Below are 20408 nucleotides of genomic sequence, written 5' to 3' on the forward strand. Positions count from 1 at the left end.
AAGAAAGAAAGAGAGAAAGAAAGAAAGAGAGGGAAAGAGAGAGAGAAAGAAATAGAGGGAAAGAGACAGAGAGAAAGAAAGAGAGGGAGAAATAGAAGGAGCTGTGCTGTGCCCGGATGTCTGCTCTCCGGCTCCTTGGTGATCTTGCTGGAGCATGGGGGGGAAAGATCACCAATCACCCAGGAGGAGAGGAATGGAGGACTAGTGACAGCTGGGAGGCTGCCAGCGGAGGGGGGGGGCCGCACCCTAGGCAAACGCCATGTTTGCCTCGCTGTAAATATGCCCCTGCTTACAGTCTACACTTAGAGGCGCTGTGTTCCTCTTCTGAGTGAGTAAGGAACCTATCAACTGTTGAACTAGCTCACTTTTGGCCCTCAGAATCTGATAGCAAGGTTTAAATCTGAGATAAGGTAGTCAATGTCTCTGTAAGTACAGCAAGGAATCTCTGCGCGCACGTTGTGAGTCAGTTGGTAAACAAGATGAAGGTGAGTTTTGACCACCCTATAGCAGATATACTGCTACGGGGCGGTGCGGTTGTGCAAAATCATGTATGTATACATGATTTCGCATTTCCAGGTGGGGGCGTGCGTGAGAACCTGCCCTACCTGCGCCGCTGTTCGCAGCCACAGCTGTCAATCACCAGGTCCCAACCGGTGATTACTTGTCGGCACCCAGTGATTGCCGAGCATCTCCGATGGGGAGGAGAACTGTATGTAAACAATACAGTTCTCCCTGTCAGCTAGTGCACACTGTTTTGGAAAGCCATGCAAAGCAGTTTGATTACAGTGAAGCACACGGACATAGACACAAGTAAAACAGCACACAGCATACAGTTAACCCTTTGATTGCCCCTCAAGTTAACCCCTTCCTGCCCAATGTCCTTAGTACAGTGTCAGTGGTTTTTTTTAGCACTGATCACTGTATTGGTGTCAACTGAACATTTTTAATAGCAAAAAGTCAAAAATGTTGTTTTTTTCTCAAAATTGTCGGTCTTTTTTTTTATAGCACAAAAAATAAAAAACGCACAGACAATCAAATACAGAAAGAAAGCTCAATTCGTGGGAAAAAAAGGACGTAAATTTCATTAGGCAAATAAGGTGTAAAAAAAAACTTGCAGTAGGACTTGTTGGCAAAGGGCAATTCTACTCTGGGCTGCAATAACCAGTGGTAATGGTGGTAGAGATTTCTTTAAGAGGGTAGGCCAATGGTTAAAGGAGCACTGATGTGGTGTGGCCTGCAGAAGGTGTGCACTACGGTCAGCTCTAATGATTGGACTGTACTGCAAATGTGTTCAACAATAGTGGCTATGGGAACTAGGCCGCAACTCATGTGAACTGAATGCAATGTCCACAACTGTGTGCAGGTAAAAGTACCAGATATGAGAATGTCAGTGTTCATTTGTTTAGCTAATGTATGGGACTCTCTCACCTGATGGGTGGCTTCCAGCAGGTCCTCCGATCTTTCTCTCTGCAGATTCTCCGGTCTTGAAGCATTCCGTCCAGTCACTGTGCTCTGGATCATCTGCTGGCAGATTGTCTTTCTGAAAAGGGTGGCAAGGCTTGCGGACAGTGACTCCTTTTTGCCTCTCCTCTATCTCTAGCTCTGCGGCCTTGTCTGGTTCTCTGGAAGTCAGCACAACTCTCTTTCTACTTCTGCTCTCCAGCTCTCTCCCCTCTTACTTCCTGTCCAGTCTCCCGGGCTTCTGTATATAAATGCCGCCGTCCACACGCCAGCTTCTCTGGGAAATGTAGTCCACAGGTACACGGCTCCTCATTAAGGTCCTTCAGCTTTCAGTCCATGGGGCTGTTCTACAGAATGCAAGTGCCACTGAATTGCAGGGCACTGCCACCTTGTGTTTCTACTAACATCCTGCAACTTACATTTTAGAAGGGTGTTACATGTGTACAAACTCTTTCACTCTAAGTGGCACAATTTGCTGCCACAGCTGTCAGCAGAGGATGGGGAAGATTTTGAAGGGTACAATATATTTCTGGTAATTTTGTTCCAAAGATAGACCTATCCAACTTTAATTTTATCATCACATATATTAAACTCCTTTAGACTTAAAGATTTGAAAAAAATCTGAGGTTGACAGATTATGTTTATTTCTTTATGACCCTGTGGTTCAACCAGGAAACAAAATTAATGTCATCATATAATCTACTCTATTATATTATTATTATTATACAGGATTTATATAGCACAACAGTTTGCTCAGCGTCAGGGGCGGACTGACAACTCATGGGGCCCCCCGGGCAATAGGGGATCATGGGGCCCCTGTGTCCTCGCCCACACTCAAATCACACCCAAAAAAGCCTATGAAAGGTACCAGGGACATCTCATGGGGCCCCCTACTGACCATGGGCCCTCGGGCAGTGCCCGAGTTCCCCAATGGTTAGTCCGCCCCTGCTCAGCGCTTTACAATATAATGGGGGACAATACAGCAACAATACAGATCAATACAAGAGGGATAGGAGGGCCCTGCTCTTTGGAGCTTACAATCTAGGAGGGAGGGGCTAGTGGTACAAAAGTTAGTAACTGTGGGGGATGGACTGGTAGGAGGAGTAGAAGATTCCATTATTAGCTGATGGCAGGATAGGCTTCCCTGAAGAGATAGGTTTTCAGAAATCGCCTAAAAGTGAGCAGAGTAGGTGATAGTCTGATAAATTGGGGTAGAGAATTCCAGAGGATGGGGGAATCTCTGGAGAAGTCCTGGAGATGAGCATGGGAGGAGGAGACAAGGGAGCTAGAGAGCAGGTGGTTGTGCGAGGTGTGGAGAGTACAGTTTGGGTGATATTTGGAGACAAGAGTGGTGATGTAATTTGGGGCAGAGTTATATTGTAGTGTACTTACCATAGTTATTTACCTTACTGTTAAAGGGCAACAGTTGTGAATTATGTTATCTGTATTGTTATATACAGTATTGTGACTTTTTGTATATCCAGAACTCAATAAACAGCATCTTTAACCACTTGCCTACAGGGCACTTATACCCCTTCCTGCCCAGGCCAATTTTCAGCTTTCAGCGCTGTCACACTTTGAGTGCCAATTGCGCGGTCATGCAACACTGTACCCATATGAAAATTTTTATCATATTTTTGAGACAGATAGGGCTTTCTTTTGGTGGTATTTAATCACCTTTGGGTTGTTTATTTTTTGCTAAACAAACCAAAAACAACTGAAATTTTTGAAAAAAAAGTTTTTTTACTTAGTTTCTGTTATAAAATTTTGTAAATAAGTAATTTTTCCCCTTCAATGATGTGCGTTAATGAGGCTGCAGTGATGGGTACTGATAGGCGGCATTGATGTGCACTGATGAGGAGGCACTGGTAGGTGGCACTGATGGGCAATGGCAGGCATCACTGATGGGCACTGAAAGGCAGCACTCATATATGGCACTGATAGGCAGCGCTGATAGGCAGCACTGACTGGCACTGATAGGCAGCACTGACTGGCACTGTTAGGTGGCACTGACTGGCACTGTTAGGCGGCACTGATAGGCAGAACTGATGTGCACTGATGTGCACTGATAGGCCGCACTGACTGGCACTGATAGGTGGCATTGAAAGGCAGCTCAGATGGGCACTGATATGTGGCATTGATGTGCACTGGTAGGTACTGATATGTGGAATTGATGTGGCACTGATGGGCACTGACAGGTGGCATTGATGGCCACTGACAGGTGGCATTGATGGACATTGACAGGTGGCACTGATGGGGCTACACTGATCATCAGTGCCCTGATGATCAGTGTACATGTCCCCTCTGAGTAATGTCGATTACCAGCTCTCCTCTCCTCACAAGCTGACAGCGTGACAGCTTGTGAGGAGAGGAAAGCTGATAACCGGGATTTCCTTATTTACACATGATCAGCTGTGATTGGACACAGCTGATCACATGACAGAGCTGACGTCTTCAGCTCTTTCTGTTGATCGGTGATCCGCTGTGTCCCAGGGACACAACGCACCACCGATCGCCGTGCTGCGCGCCCCACGCACGGTTAGAGTGGGAGGACGTCACATGACGTCCTCCCAGAATGACAGAACCGCCTTGTGCCCGTCATTTCCTTATATGGCGAGTGGGAGGCAGTTAAAATGTAGCACTACCCCCGTAGGAGCCACTGTTCTTCCCCTAAGTTACAGCAGAGGCAGCCAGGCACACAGCAACAGTTCAACCACTCTGGCTTAATAATCAGCCTAGGGCAGGGGTCTCCAAACTTTTCAAAGGGCCAGTATACAATCCTTCAGACTTTAGGAGAGCAGGATTAGGACCAGTGAGGATAGAAAATGTCCTGGGACCAGCATCAGTGAAAATAAACATGGCCTCAGGGTTGATAGTCAGTAAGAGGAGTAGTGCCCCATCATTGGTATTAGTGGGAAGAATAGTACACCTTCATTGGTTCTAGTGGGAAGAATAGTACACCATCATTGGTTTCTATGGAAGAAGTGCTGCCCCATTGTTGGTCTCAGTGGGAAGATTAGTGCCCCAAGGGCCGGATAAAGGGTAGCAAAGGGCCATATGTGGTCCTCGGGCCGTAGTTTGGCAACCACTGGTCTAGGGGATGCCTTTTTTTGATGTATTGCAGAAATTTGTACCTAGGGAGAACAAAGGGGTATGGGACACTCCAATAGTTTAGACACAAAATTGCAGAGAACTCTTTTCTAGGTGACAGCAACATAGTCTTTCATTCCCAGCTGTAGACCAGGAGCATTATAGGCACAGAGTTAGTAGCAACAGTCTTTCACTCCCCACTGTAAACAGAGACAATGTTAGAGCATGGGTATGACATGAAAGTAGACTGAATTTCCTGCAACTGACAGCCACAAGACAGGTTTGGACAGTTATTAAGAGCAGACAGGAACAGCCTGGGTTCTTGCAGCTGAAGACCACAAGAAAGAATAGCACATTAGGCACACTGGAGCAGTTTTTTTTATCCACAACTGGAGACTTTAGATAAAATGTAGCTCAGGAGATGGTTCTTTACTCACAAATCCCAATAGATGCAAAGACATGGTCTCGATCCAGAGGAGGGAGTAGTCCAGCGGCCAAGGGGCCTAAGGGCTTAGCAGCCCCCTAAAGCACATTCCCCTTCCCCTCCACCTCAGGGGGAAAACAAGATGTACCTAGACATTTACCTGCCTTCCTCCCACCATTTGGGCACGCCTCCAAAAGGATTGGCTGGGACAAAGTAAGAGCCCAGGTGGGTTAAAGTAACGCACTGCCATATCACAAAAAATGGTCTGGTCAGGAAGGTGGGGTGTATATATGTGTATTGTAGACAAAGGTGTCAGGGATAGATGGAGCTCTGTAGTACAGTAAGCAAGATCTACTTGGGAATGTTTGGTATTTTAGTGCAGAAAGGCATTTTGTTGTCAACTGAAACAGGAAGATAGGAGCACATCTTATTTCTGGTATATTTTGTTTCTGCACTCTCAATATTTTTTAAAGGGATACAACATGTAATAATTTGCAGGTACAGCTGCGATGTACTGTTTTTATGTCATGACATACACTTTAGCTATGGGGATACTGTTTTGCCTTGTCAGGAGTAGATAGTTTGTAAGATCAGGAAGGTGACAGATGTCAGGCTCAGTCAAAGTTAGTGAAGTTATAGCTGAGTTGTTTTTTCTTTGGTTTTTTTTTTTTGGGGGGGGGGGTACAGCACAAAATTTGTTATGTGCAATGATGAGTTGCTCATTACCTGCTGTGCAACCTTAATAACTATCAGATACTGTCCTAAGCGGCTGTCTTCCAGCCAGGGGTGGACTGACAACTCATGGGGCCCCGGGCAATAGGGGATCATCGGGCCCCTGTGTCAAAGCACACCCTAAAAAGTCTATAAAAAAGGTAACAAGGGTATTTCACGGGGTCCCCTACTGACCCTGGACCCTCGGGTAGTGCCCGAGTGCTCAAATGGTCAGTCTGCCCCTGCTTCCAGCACAGTGAGAGTTAACAGCAACTGCTGCTACTGAAAAAAAAATGTGCCACTCACCTGCTCTTTCTTACAGTTGTGCTCAAAAGTTTGCACACCCTTGGAGAATTGATAATATAAAGTAAATATTTTAAAGAAAACATGAGTGAGCAGGAAAACACTTTTCTTTTATTTTGTATGGGATTCACATTCAACTGTAGATCATGACAGAATGGCACAATCATAAAACAAAACATGGCAACAAGTAAACAAATTAAATGACCCCATTCAAAAGTCTGTATAGTTCTTAATCCTGTGCACTTTCCCTTTGGAATTAATGACAATGTGCAATCTTTTGTAATACCTGAATGCTTGCAGGTGGTATAGCTGTGTCTTGGCAAATGCGGCCAGATTATGCAAAGTCTTTGGTCATCTTGCATGAACTGCACGTTTGAGATCTCCCCAGAGTGGCTCGATGATATTAAGGTCAGGAGACTTTGATGGACACTCCAGAACCTTCATGTTTTTCTGCTGTAATCACTGGAAGGTCAACTTAGCCTTGTGCTTAAGATCATTGTGCTGGAAAGTCCAAGAGTTTCCCATGCGCAGCTTTTGTGCAGAAGAATGCAAATTGTTTGCCAGTATTTTCTGATAACATGCTGCGTTCCTCTTGCCTTCAATTTTCACAAGATTCTTTGTGGCTTTGGAGCCCACCCCCCCAAAGCATCAGTGAGCCACCACCATGCTTCACAGTAGGGATGGTATTCTTGTAACTATATACCTTGTATATCCCTCTCCAAACATAGCGCTTATGGTTGTGACCATAAAGCTCTATTTTGGTCTCATCACTCCACATTACAGTGTGACAGAAGCTGTGAGGTGTGTAAAGGTGTTGTCAAGCATATTGTAACCAGGCTTTTTTGTGGCATTGGTGCAATAAAGGCTTCTTTCTGGCAGCTTGACCATGCCGCTAATTTTTGATTAAATATCATTGTAATGTGCTCCTTGAAACAACCACACCATCTTTTTCCAGAACAGTCTGTATTTCTCCTGAGGTTACCTGTGGGTTTTAATTTGTAATCCATACGATTATTCTGGCAGTTGCGGCTTCAATCTTTCTTGGTCTACCTGACCTTGGCTTGGTATCAAAAATCCACAAATTTTCCACTTCTTAATAAGTGATTCAACAGTGCTACCTGGCATATTCAAGGCTTTGCATATCTTTTTATATCCTTTTTTACCTTTAGAAAGTTCCATTACCTTGTTATGCAGGTCTTTTTACAGTTCTTTTCTGCTCCCCATAGCTTAGTATCTAGCCTACTCAGTGCATTCATGTAAGAGCTAACAAACTCATTGACTATTTATACACTGACACTAATGGCAATTTAAAAAGCCACAGATGTGGGACATTAACCTCTAATTGACATTTTAATCTGTGTGTGTCACCTTATGTGTCTGTACGAAGGCTAAATATTCCAGGGTATGGAAACTTTTATCTGAGCCATTTGGGTGATTTCTGTTATCATTGTGATTTAAAAAGGAGCCAAACCATTATGTGATAATAAATCCTTAAATAAATGTTTTTGACATATTCAGTCATATTTTCAATATAAATACCAAAATGTCACGATTTCTGCCAGGGTATGCAAGCTTTTGATCACAACTGCACTACTTGTATTACTATTTTACACAATATATCTCATTCTCTGAAGAGGAGCAACTGAATGACAAGATCTCCACTACTCATCCACAGAATGTGATGCATTGCGGGACAGTAGTAATGGGAAAGATAAGAATGGTGAAGAAGGTAGAATTAGACAGCTGAGCGGCACAACTTTTCTTTTAGAAGTGGCTGCTAGTAACTCTCATAGTGCCAGAATACAGCCGCTCAGCAGGGAAGGATATTATCTGGAGCATCCACCTGCAAGCAATGGGATGTTCATTATTACACATAACTAATATGTTAAGCATTGTATTAAAACAGAAAAAAAACTCAATCTTTAAAGTGACATTAAAGCTTCATTTTTTGTTATACTTACCTGCTTTGTGCAATGGTTTTGCACAGAGAAGCCCTGGTCCTCTTCTTCTAGGGTTCCCTGCTGGTGCTCCAGGCTTCTCCCCTTCAGTGAATGCCCCCATGGAAAACCACTTTCCATGAGGGAACCAGTGTGGGCTCGCTCCTAAGCCGACCTGTCTGAGTCTATTGACACAGAGTAGGCGTCTTGGTCCAACCCCCCCCCCCCCACTTGCTCGTCACAGCATTTGACTGGCAGTAGAAGGAGTTGATGGCTCATGCTGCTTTCAGTTGCTAGCAGCGAGGATCAGGTAAGAATAAGGAAGGGCTGGACAGCACAGAAGGGTTTTAACATTGATACATAGTATGCATTAAGGTGAAAACCTTAAGGCTTTAAAACCACTTTAGCAATGCAAGCCAAAAAATCTTATTTATATACAGTGGATATAAAAAGTCTACACACCCCTGTTAAAATGTCAGGTTTCTATGATGTAAAAAAGTTAGGCACTTTAAAGGATGGTAGGTATGTACTGACTCCTTTTTAACATGATTTTTAATGTGATTGCCTAATTCTGAACACAGCTACATCCCCAGTTATAAGAGGGTGTGCACACTTATGAAAACACATTATTTTAGTTTTTTTATTTTTACCCCCCCCCCCTAAAAGATTTCAGTTTGTTTTTCAATTGAATTGCACAGTTTATAGGTCACATTAGAGGTGGAAAAAGTTCTGGAATGATTTATCTTTGTCTCATTTTTTACATCACAGAAACCTGACATTTTAACAGGGGTGCGTAGACTTTTTATATCCACTGTAGGTCTGTTAGACTGTAACAGTTTGAGACTGAATATTCAGATTCATGCATAAAAACAGTCATGACTAAATCTTTTTAAGTATTAGATTATTTTCATGTGCAAGTGACATTTCCATTTATATTATTTAAAGGTTTTCACTTATCAGAACATTTATAAAGCTTGTCAACAATCTGAAATTCGGCCACTAGAGGGAGCCCCCTCATTATTTAAAATATATAATACATTTTAGAAACTTGCTAGTCTTTGTCAGAAATCAATTTAAACCTATCATTAGAAAAAAAAATAGGGAGAGAAAGAGAGAGCGAGAGAGAGAGAAAGAGAGAGTGACACACAGAGAGAAAAAGAGTGGGAAAGAAAGAAAGAAAGAAAGAAAGAAAGAAAGAAAGAAAAGAGGGAGAGAGAGAAAGAGAGAGGGGGGCGGGAGAGAGAAAGAGAGGGGGAGAGAGAGAAAGAGAGAGAGAGAAAAAAAGAAGAAAGAAAGAAAGAAAGAACGAAGGAAAGAAAGAAAGAAAGAAAAGAAAGAGGGAGAGAGAGAGAGAGGGGGGGAGAGAAAGAGAGAGGGAGAGAGAGAGAAAGAGAGAGAGAAAGAAAGAAAGAGTGAGAGAGAGAGAAAGAAAGAGAGAAAAAGAAGAAAGAAAGAAAGAAAGAAAGAAAGAAAGAAAATGTAACACTATTATTATAATGATCTAGCAGATATTGCACATTTGAAATGTTTCATCTATCAAAGGATTGGTAATTGTGTTCAGCTAACTTGCGGTGTACACTCTCAGCCACACTACACAATAAGACAAGCAACACTTAGGCTACTTTCACACTGATCTGCCCCAAAAACACATAGGTGATTTTACCATGCTTTTGCAACATTTTTTGAGCGTTTTTTTAAAGGACACGTGACTTAAAAACTGCACCAAAAACACTTCTGTTTTTGAGGCGCTTTTTCAGGCGTTTTTCATTGATTTCAGTGGGAAGAAGCATTTTTGTTTTTTTTTTTTAATTGAACAAACATGCTCCAAAGATGCTGCGAGTAGGAGTTTTTTGCACCGCAACGGAAGTGCAATGCCCCAGTGTGAAAATATACATAGACATACATAGGGAAGCATTTTTTTCTTGAGCTTTTCAGGCACTGTTTTTAACGCAAAACTCCTAAAAAAACTCCTCAATGTGAAAGTAGCCTTAATTACTAGTTTAGGAGTGTGTGTTGGGAGCATGCTATTGATCTAGCTATATAGAATTTGGTGTTTGCCTAGGACATTTGAGGAAAGCTGATGTGCTTTGTAGGGTCAGTATGATGCATTTTATAGTATGTACTAGAAAGTTATTAGGCATACAGTTATATTACCTCTTTTTAGTTATATTCTCTTTTTATTATAATTTTTAATTACAGGTTTATTGAATCTTGAAATAATCCCAATGGTTGATACCAGTAGAGGGCACTCGACACTCCTGGAAGATTGTTTTCTTCTGCTTTCACATCTCTGAAGATCAGGTTGACGCTGGAGGTGTTTGACTGCCTTCTCTCTCTGTCCCTCATGTACATGATCATCTACACATGGAGGATTTGTCTACAAGTCTGACTGCCATTCAACATCGGTGGTCAGTTTGTGTTCCTATTTTTTTTTTAATATATGTTTAAAAAGTATACATTGAACCAAAAATGTATTTTATTTATTTCAGGTACTTATACAGCACTGTCAATGTATGCAGCACTTTACATATATATTGTACATTCACATCAGTCCCTAATCCTCAAAGGGTGTACAATCTAAGGTCCCTAACTCACCACCAATTCACCTACCAGCATGTCTTTGGAGTGTTGGAGGAAACCAGAGTAAACCCACACAGGCTCAGGGAGAACATGCAAACTCCAGGCAGGAGGTGCCGTGGCTGGGATTTGAACCAACGACCCTAGTACTGCCAGGCGGAAGTGTTAACCATTTAGCCACTGTGCTGCCCTTAATTAAGGCAAGATCTGATCAAGCAGGGCATTTTCTTTGTATATATGAGTATAATGACATAAACTAGGAAAATAATGCAAGCAGAAAAAAAACTGTATACCTATTTGCTGTTCTACTTCAGCAGAATATATGGATCCAACACAGGGTTCATTCTCTAGTTGCCAACATCCCAAAGATATTATACCCAAAGGTGTGTTCCCCAACAGTTTAAGTGGGACTTTTAAGGCAACTCAAAACAAATAATGTAAACGGGAATCATTTTATTGCAAAATTGCTAAGAAACATTATAGTTTGACACATCACACAAATATTAAAATCATACATCAACACAGCAAAAAACTGCCCATGACACTTGCTATGAGCTGAGAAGTAGTGTTTCACCCTCCCCTGTGACCCAGAAGAAAGTGAGAGGCGAGTGAACTTCAGCTGAAAACCCCGACGTGTTTCAGAACACAAGTCTTTCTTCAGGGGTATGCTGAAGGGGGAGGATGGCCAAGAAAACATTCTACAGAATATAGTAAACATGAATCAGGATTAGCAATAACATTACTAAAAATATACAATGAAGAACACAAGTTTATCTACATCCTGCATACCATCCAGTTTTCATTTATATTTTTAACTTGCCATAGTTGCACTTGATATGCTCACCAACGACAAAAATAGGGGCATATGCGTATTTATAAATACATATGTGACACAATAGTCACGAACTCTCTGCCCTAAATATTGTGCAGACGGTTCAAGTCCTATCAAGGAACTACACAAGATAATAAATCAACTACATGTCCAAGAGTGGGTATATGTACCTTCAATAATGAAGGCATGAACGTATATGTATATATACAGTATGTCTGCACCACAGTAGCCACGAGCTCTATATACATAGTATTCTCTCAACACTGAACTCCTGAACTCAGCGGCTAGACTCATCCACCTCACCAACCGCTCCACCTCTGCCACCCCCCTCTGCCTCTCCCTCCACTGACTCCCGATTGCCCAACGCATCAAATTTAAACTTCTAACCCTGACCTACAAAGCCGTTCACAACACTGCCCCTGACTACCTCACCAACCTGATCCCCAAGTACCGCCCTACCCGTACCCTTCGCTCCTCACAGGACTTCCTTCTATCCTGCTCCCTGGTCTCCTCCTCCCATGCACAACTGCAAGACTTCTCCAGGTCCTCCCCGATCCTCTGGAACTCACTGCCCCAATCCATCAGACTGTCACCTTCCCTCCTCACATTCAGGCGCTCCCTCAAAACCCATCTCTTCAGGGAAGCCTACACCACCCTCACCTAAGGCTGGCCATACATTATACAATTATCTGCAGATTTTCTGCCCAATTTCCTTTAGATTTACCTTCAACTATGTAGTGCAAGGGCCTGCCTAATTGGATACAACTGAAAGTGTTGTTTAGGTTTGTCCTCCTATTATATGGTTTTTGGTAAATCTAAACCAAAAATCTGCAGATAATTGTATAATGTATGGCCAGCCTAACGGCCATTCTCCCTCATTCCTCCCACCACTTCATTCCCCTCAGCCACTTTCTACTGTACCACTACCCCCTCCCTCCTAGATTGTAAACTCGAAAGATTAGGGCCCTCTTACCCCTCGTACGTTGTTTGTTATTGTTGTACTGTGCCATGTATTGTCCCCCCTATATTGTACAGTGCTGAGCAAACCCTTTGGCGCTATATAAACTCGATGTAATAATAATAATAACACTGATACTATATCAGTACTACTACTTTGGCTGAATAATGTTCATGATAATGCTATCTCCTAGATTGTAAGCTCTAATAAACAGGACTCTTTGTTTCCTCTCGTACCAAATTGTATGATAACTGTAAGGTCTACCTTTATTTTGTAAAGCGCTGCACAAACTGTTGGCTCATTATAAATCCTGTATAGTAATAATAATATCATATCTAAGAGTTTGTGTTGATTGGTGATACTTTCCTGAGTTTCACATAAGTTTGGAAAGCTCGTCAAATTCAGATGGCCACAATCTCCCTGACTTTTATTCAGCAGTATACATGACATTTCAGAGGCTGCATTCTACCTGCTTTGCATTGTTCTGTATTTCTGTAGATGCAGCATGTCCTGTTAAAGAGGAGTTTCACCTAAAAAAAATAAAAAAAATAAAAGTCAGCAGCTACAAAAACTGTCCCTGCTGACTTTTAAAATACAGACACTTACCTGTCCCTCGGTCCCATGATGTCCTCACCACTGCTGGTTTTCTCTCCCTGACGCTGGCATCTTTAGTGTGAGCACCTGGCTGTGACAGCTTGCGGCTTCACAGCTGGGTGCCCACTGCGCATGCACGAGAAGCGCTGCGCTTTGTGAATGGTCCTGTAGTCTCCTGGGAACTGTCAGGTGTCCCAGAAGTCTATGGGGAGGGAGGGGGGAGAACAACTTCCGATCGCCTAGGAGATCGCAGCGGAAGTGGGAATGGGTACCTGTGAAATTCGGTTACTCGCTCCCCAAAGGTGCCAATCCATAATGGGGAGCGGGGGACAAAGGCTTAAAGCGGAACTTCCCCTTTTGGGTGGAGCTCCGCTTTAAGGTGCATTTGATCTGCAGGCAAAGCAGTCTTTGCATTTTTCCCTCGAATACAGCTGCATGTGTTCAAATGGAAACTGCAGCATTTGACTAGAGTGGGCTCAAGCCAACAGGCGTCATTTTCCTGCATTTGAAATGCACGTTAAACACAGGACAGCTAAAACTTGTAACCTCAACTGAGTAGTACACATGATAGTTCCTAGATTGTAAGCTCGAAAGAGCAGGGCCCTCGAACCCCTCGTGTATTGTATTGTTTCTGTCTTGTCTCATGTTCTGTCCCCCTTGCTATTGTACAGCGCTGAGCAAACCCTTTGGTGCTATATAAATACTGTATAATAATAATAGTTTGAAGGCTGTGTTACAGTACACTGTGTTCCTTTGGGCGCATCATGTCCTCATGAGTACCATTTGAACTGAAGTCAAAACAAGTCAAACACAGCCTTTACTTGGCACACGCTGTGTTTGTCATTTAAACACATTCACTTGGATTTGAATAGCAAATGCAGCATTTAACCATGCAACCTGTCAACATAAGCCCTAAAGAATTCATTTTCTAATAACAAGGAATGCCACTCGTAGACTTATTCAGATTGTCTGAGTTTGGCAAATGCTGTAATAAAGTGCAGTATGTGGGGTGTCAGAGCCAGATCGGCCTGTATGATCTGGAGGTGCGGAAAAAAAAAGTCAGGGGAAACACTGGCAACACACCTTCATTTTATCATCTCTACCTAGCTCTCCCTGTTTTTCTGTCTTTCTGAGTCACTGACAGTCTCACAGAGATACAGGGAACCAATATTCCCTGTTAAATCAGCACACTTCTGGACCACGAGTCATGACCTGGAAGTAATGACTGGGTAGTGCAGAGGAGGTGCAGGAGACAGCAGGAAGCACTAGTTCCCTGCATCTCTACCTGCTCTGATGAAAAGCATATGTCTTATACAGTATTAGGCCAGTGTTTCTCAGCTATTTTGTAAACCTTTTAAAAGTATGAAATATCACAAGGAACCTCAGTCCCAATGTGTATGTATTGGGTCAAAGGACCCTTTCTTCTAAACTGGATGTTGATCAGTACCACATGTGGAAGTGTCTCCAGAGTGTCCCCTTCACATCAGAATCCTGTAGTCACATCAGAGTCCTCTCATTACATGACAATCAGTCCTGGAAGTGGTGCAGGTCTGGACAAAAGCAAAACTTCCATCCTCTTCTGAATCCCTACCTTGGATCAACTTTATCCGTTTCCATGGTGCAGGCGGGCCAGCCGCCAGCATCATATATACGAATGACTCCTTGTGTTCTGGTCTGCTCCCCTGCACCATGGAAACAAATTATGCAGTGCAATGGATAGGGCAGGGCGCTGTGCAGCCATGCTGACTCGGTATTGCTGAGGATGCACACTGCCCCCTGACCATTATTGGTTCCGGGGGGTATAACTGGTGTAAAACTCACTGGTTGAAGCGTTTTGGATATTGACCTCGTATACATTTTTTCCAAAGGGGCTACCTTTCAAGTGGGATATTAAAGCTGAAAACTGTAAAAATCCTCACATATACAGTAGTGGGGCAGTGGTTACCTGCTCCTTTAGTTCTAGGGGAACAAGAAAAGAACTTAAACATACCTGAGCGTCAACTGCCGCAGGCTTCTCTATGCAGCCAGCCCAGACCCAGCAGCATCTTTTCTCCTGCACACTGACGGTTTAAAGTCCTCTGATGTCTTCAAGACCAGTGCAGGGTCCATAGACCTGCACAGGACCTGAGGACGTTGAGGGACAGTTCACCACTGAAGCATGCATGACTTCCCTCTGCCAGGGAAGTGGAGAATTAGCCCTGGTTCACACTGGTGCAACTTGTCATGCAATTTGACAGTTCCAAATTGCATGACAAGTCACACCCCATTGCCGGCAATGGAACCATCCAAAACGGTGAGACTTTGGGGTGCTGCACTGATTTTGAAAAATGTTCCTGCACTATGTTACTGCACTAGGCAGCAATTGCAATTGATTGCCAGAGGTTACAGCATATCATTACTGCTCACTGACTGGTTGCTAGAGGTTACAGCACATATTACAGCTCGTTGATCAGTTGCTTGAGGTTACAGCACATGATTTCTGCTTGCTGATTGGTTGCTAGAGGTTACTGCACATCATTACTGCTCACTGATTGGTTGCTAAAGGTTACTGCACATCATTACTGCTCACTAGTTGGTTGCTAAAGATTACTGCACTTCATTACTGGTCACTGGTTGGTTGCTAGAGGTTACTGCATATTATTACTGCTCACTGATTGGTTGTTAGAGGTTACTGCACATCAATACCGCTCACCCATTGGTTGCTAGAGGTTACTGCACATCCTTACCACTTAATGATTGTTTGCTAGAGGTTACAGCACTTAATTATGTCTCACTGATTGGTTGCTGAAGGTCACAGAATATCATCTCCTCACTACCGCTACACCATGGACTGAGAAGGTTAGGAGACCCACCAATAGACAGAAAACATCTAAGACTCCTGGGATCAATGACAGTGCTGGAGGGGATCAGTGGCAGTGCTAGGGGGAGGGTTGATGGGATCAGTGGCAGTGGTGAGGGGTGGACTAAGTGGCAGTGCTGAGGGGATGAAATGACTGACAGTGCTGATGGGGGGATAGGATCAGTGGCAGTGCTTGGAGTGGATGGAATCAGTGGCAGTGCTGAATAGGGGAGGTGACATTTCTACACTGACCTCCAATGTTAGGGCAGAATAAAACTGATGACCAATGTAAGGGGAATTTACACTGACCACCAATGTAAGCGCAAATCTGCACTTACCACCAATGCAAAGGGAAATTTACATTGACCACTAATGCAATAGGGAATTTGCACTGACCACCAATGTAATGAAGATTTTACACTGACAACCAATGTAATGGGGGACTTTACACCATTTCTACACCGGCTACCAATGTAAGGAGGATCTTACACTGACCACCAGCAGAGGTGTTGGTGGCTGGAACCTCGGGGAGGGGGTGCGAGCATAATATACATATGAATGCTGCCACTATTTGCATATGACTGCAATATTTCCAATGCTTTTTACATATAAATTCTGCCATTATTTACATGTCAATGCTGACAGGGTCTGCACACCTGAGTTACCTATACATGGCAATAGGAGAGAGCTGGGCAGCATAAGTGACAGCACTTCACACTGAGATATCGGACACAGCCTGGGACAAAGACTTCCAGGGACAAGGGAATGTAAACTAGTACAGTTGGCAAGCATGGGGCAGCTGCTTTGGGCCCCACAACAATGACTGGGCCCAGGGCAGCTGCCCCTTTTGCCTCCCTTAAATATGGCCCTGCTTGCATAGACATTGTGCATGAAGTCACACAGATGTCAGGCAAGCCACACATAAAATCGCACTGACCCGCGGCTTTGAAATTGCGCTACTTAAAGTGAAGTAGTACAATTTCAAAGCTGCATTTAGTGTGAACTAAGGCTAAGTAAAAGTGATTTTCAGTCTCCTAGACTAAATAAACTTTTAATGTTTGAAGTACAGATGTAGCCCCACTATAAGGAAAGATTTACTAGAGTTGGGCTGTAAAGAATATATAAACCAGGGGTACTGAATTAAAATTCACAGAGGTCCGGTTGGTAAGATTTTCTTTCTGCAAAGGTCAGTATCTTGTTTTTCTTCTATTACTCAGGTCTTTCACATCACAGCTCCCTTTACATCAATGTCCTCAGTCTCTCCTTTACCATCAGAGCCCCCCATACAACACAACTCCCTTTCACATCAGAGTCCCCCAATATTATAGTCCCACTTACATCACAGTCCCTCCTTGACATCACAGTCCGCCTTGCAATCACAAGCCCCCACATCACAGGTCCTTCCCTCCTGACATCACAGACCCTTCTTATCACAGCTCCCTTTTCTCACATTACAGCCCCCGTATCACAGCTTTCTCTCTAACATCACAGTTCCCCCATATCACAGCTCTCCTCACATCACAGCCCCCCATATCACAACTCTTCTTCTCACATCACATCCCCCAGTATTACAGCTCCCCCCTCTCACATCACAACTCCCCCCCATTTCACAGCTTCCCCCCTCTCACTTCACAGCCTCCCATATCACAGCTCCCCCTCTTGCAGCCCCCCTATTTCACAGCTCCCCCCCTCTCACTTCACGCCCTCCCATATCACAACCCCCCTTCTCATGCCACAGCCCCCTATATCACAGCTCCCCCCTCTAACAGCCCCCCATATCACAGATCCCGCCTCTGACATCACAGCCCCCTCCCCCCATATTCTTCCCCATACCTTAACTAAGCATTGTGGAGGGCAGGAGGAATGGCAGGGTGGACTCCTGTTCTGTATGTACTCACCTGCCTCCGCTACTGCTGTCTTCGCCACTGCTGCTGTTCAAGTCACAGCATGGAAGAGGGTGGGAGAAATGGAAGGAAGGACTCCTCTACTGAATGTACCGGCTTGCTATCACCACTGCTGAACTCAGAGCAAGGAGAGGGTGGGAGGCACAGAAGGTCTCCACTGAGTGTGGGAGCTGCCCGCATGAAAGGTTGGCTCCCATTCCCAGCTCCCCCTGTAGACCTACAGTGTCTCCCACCCACTTCCCTGCTCTGTGTTCAGCAGTGGTGGCAGCAAGCAGGTGCATTTAGAAGAGGAGCCCCTCCTTCCATTCCTCCCGCCCTCTTCCCTGCTGTGACTGTGACAACAGCAGCAGCGATGGCGGGGGCAGCAGGCAAGTACATACAGAACAGGATTCCACTCTGCCAACTGCTGCAGCGGCTGGAGGAGAGGAATCCACTCAGGCTGCTAAGTGGTGTGGTCGCGGTCTGAACAGGACTGCCACTAGGTTCATATTCAGACCACGGTCCATCATTTAGTGACGCCTGAAATAAACCTAAACCGGACATGTAATATGTTGCAGCATACCAGGTATGTTGGCAGCATTAGTTTTCTTTTTTTCAGCCATTTTACTTTTTTTTTCACCTAATAATCCTGCAATTAAAACACCTCTTGTCCTAGGGTGGCTTTGTCCATTCCTCCATTGTACCTACACTGTATAGGGAAATTTTCAGTTTTTCAGAAGATAACATGTAAGGAAAACAATATTGTGATTTTGGTTCGGTTTACAGGAAATGAGGACAGCACACGTCTGGCAAGATTAGCAGGTATTTTCTGTGCTTGCTAAAAATGTTCTTGTGTTTAGATATCCTTTAATTTGTTGACGTCCTAGTTTGAGCATTTCCTAGATTGGTATGTCTACTCATGTGGCCGCAGGATGCTTGGTAAATTTATCAGGTACTATTATTGAACGAAATTATATATATTGGGGATTGAATACATTTTCCCATTGTGCTTATGTCATCTGGTTACCAGAATATTAATTGTTTTATGTTTTCTAATATATATTTTTATTGACTTTGTTTTTACATTTTCCAATTTTATAGACCAGCCTGGAGTTTAGTGAAACAATTTTGCTACATGTATTTATAGATTATTCTTGTTTTTGTGAGTTCTTAGAAAAGAACATGTTTGCTGAAAACATGTAATAATGCTACAGGACGAAGTTCCTTTTACCGTTGCAATAAAATTTTACACAGCTGAGGTGTGGACCTTCTTTTCTATTTCATTGCAGTAATATATTGAGTAAATGGGCAGCACAGTGGCTAAATGGTTAGCACTTCCGCCTGGCAGTACTAGGGTCGTTGGTTCGAACCCCAACCACGGCACCACGTGCCTGGAGTTTGCATGTTCTCCCTGTGCCTGTGTGGGTTTCCTCCGGGTACTCCGGTTTCCTCCTACACTCCAAAAGACATGCTGGTAGGTGGATTGGATCCTGTCTAAATTGGCCCTAGTAAGTGTATGTATGAATGTGAGTTAGGGGCCTCAGATTGTACACCCCTTGAGGGTTAGGGACTGATGTGAATGTACAATATATATATGTAAAGTGCTGCGTAAATTGACAGCGCTATATAAGTACCTGAAATAAATAAATAAACCAGATCTTAAAAGAAACCTTTGCAAGGAGGAACATACAGATTTACATTGTTGACTTTTTATTCTGCTGATCCTTTTGCTTCAATAATTTGAGTCACCAACCCAGGTTGAAATTGTAGTTTAAAGGTCCTAATATGTATACAGTGAAGGAAATAAGTATTTGATCCCCTGCTGATTTTGAATGTTTGTCCACTCACAAAGAAATGATCAGTCTAAAAATTGAATGGTAGGTGTATTGTAACACTGAGAGACAGAATAGCAACAAACAATTTCTAAAGAAATGCATGTCTAACAAATTATGCACTGATTTGCATGTTCATGAGGGAAATAAGTATTCTGCAATTCAGTACTGCATTTTAGCTTTGCAAAACCTTTCTGCACTTTAATGTTGCTAATACAACTTGCTATAAAAATCCTTAAAGCAGAACTTCACTCTCTTAATCACCATTGACTATTTTTGAATCCTTATGCTGCTAGCATTAGTAAATAGATACATGTAGATCATACATCCTAAGTGTCTTTAGGAGGGGAGGAGGGGTTTTCTCAGCTAAGAACACCCTCGTGCCTGCATGTCTGAGCTAAGAGTACATGGATTCCAGGAAGTAAATACTACATGAATCATCTGCTCTTACTCAAGATGACCACGACCAAAAATGCTAGGGGATGTTTGTAGCACGTTCCTAGTCAGCTACGGGGAGCTAGACTCTAATTGTTAGCTAGGAAGGCTGCGTGGCAGCCTGAGTATGATAGCTGGTCATATAGTGGTTAGAGCCGAGAGGCTCTGCAGACCAACCCTCTGGAATTTCCCCCTGCTCTAGAACTTTGGAGAAAGATCTAGAAGCATCTGAGGAGTGGCTTGTCTGTACTCTTGGAGGGTTCTGGCCAATCCCCAACAGCAGGCTTGGTAAGGGGCAAGGACAGCCTTTAACAGTAACTGAGCCTACACATCTGGGTACAGAGGAGTTGGAGGGGGCCCAGATGGAGAGGGGCTCACCTACAGGCAGGGGACCTGGAAGGAGGAAAAGACTTCAACAACCCCATGAAAGAGGACCGCCTGGGAGGCAAGGAAGGAGCAACACAGTTAAAAGGCCTGGTAGCAGCCACCGATCCACCAGGAGCACAGGAGAAGGACTGAGTAGGCAGACCTG

Source organism: Staurois parvus, unplaced genomic scaffold, assembly GCF_062004578.1.
Source record: "Staurois parvus isolate SC_StPar_1 unplaced genomic scaffold, SC_StPar_1.0 ptg000147l, whole genome shotgun sequence".
Lineage (NCBI taxonomy): Eukaryota > Metazoa > Chordata > Amphibia > Anura > Ranidae > Staurois > Staurois parvus.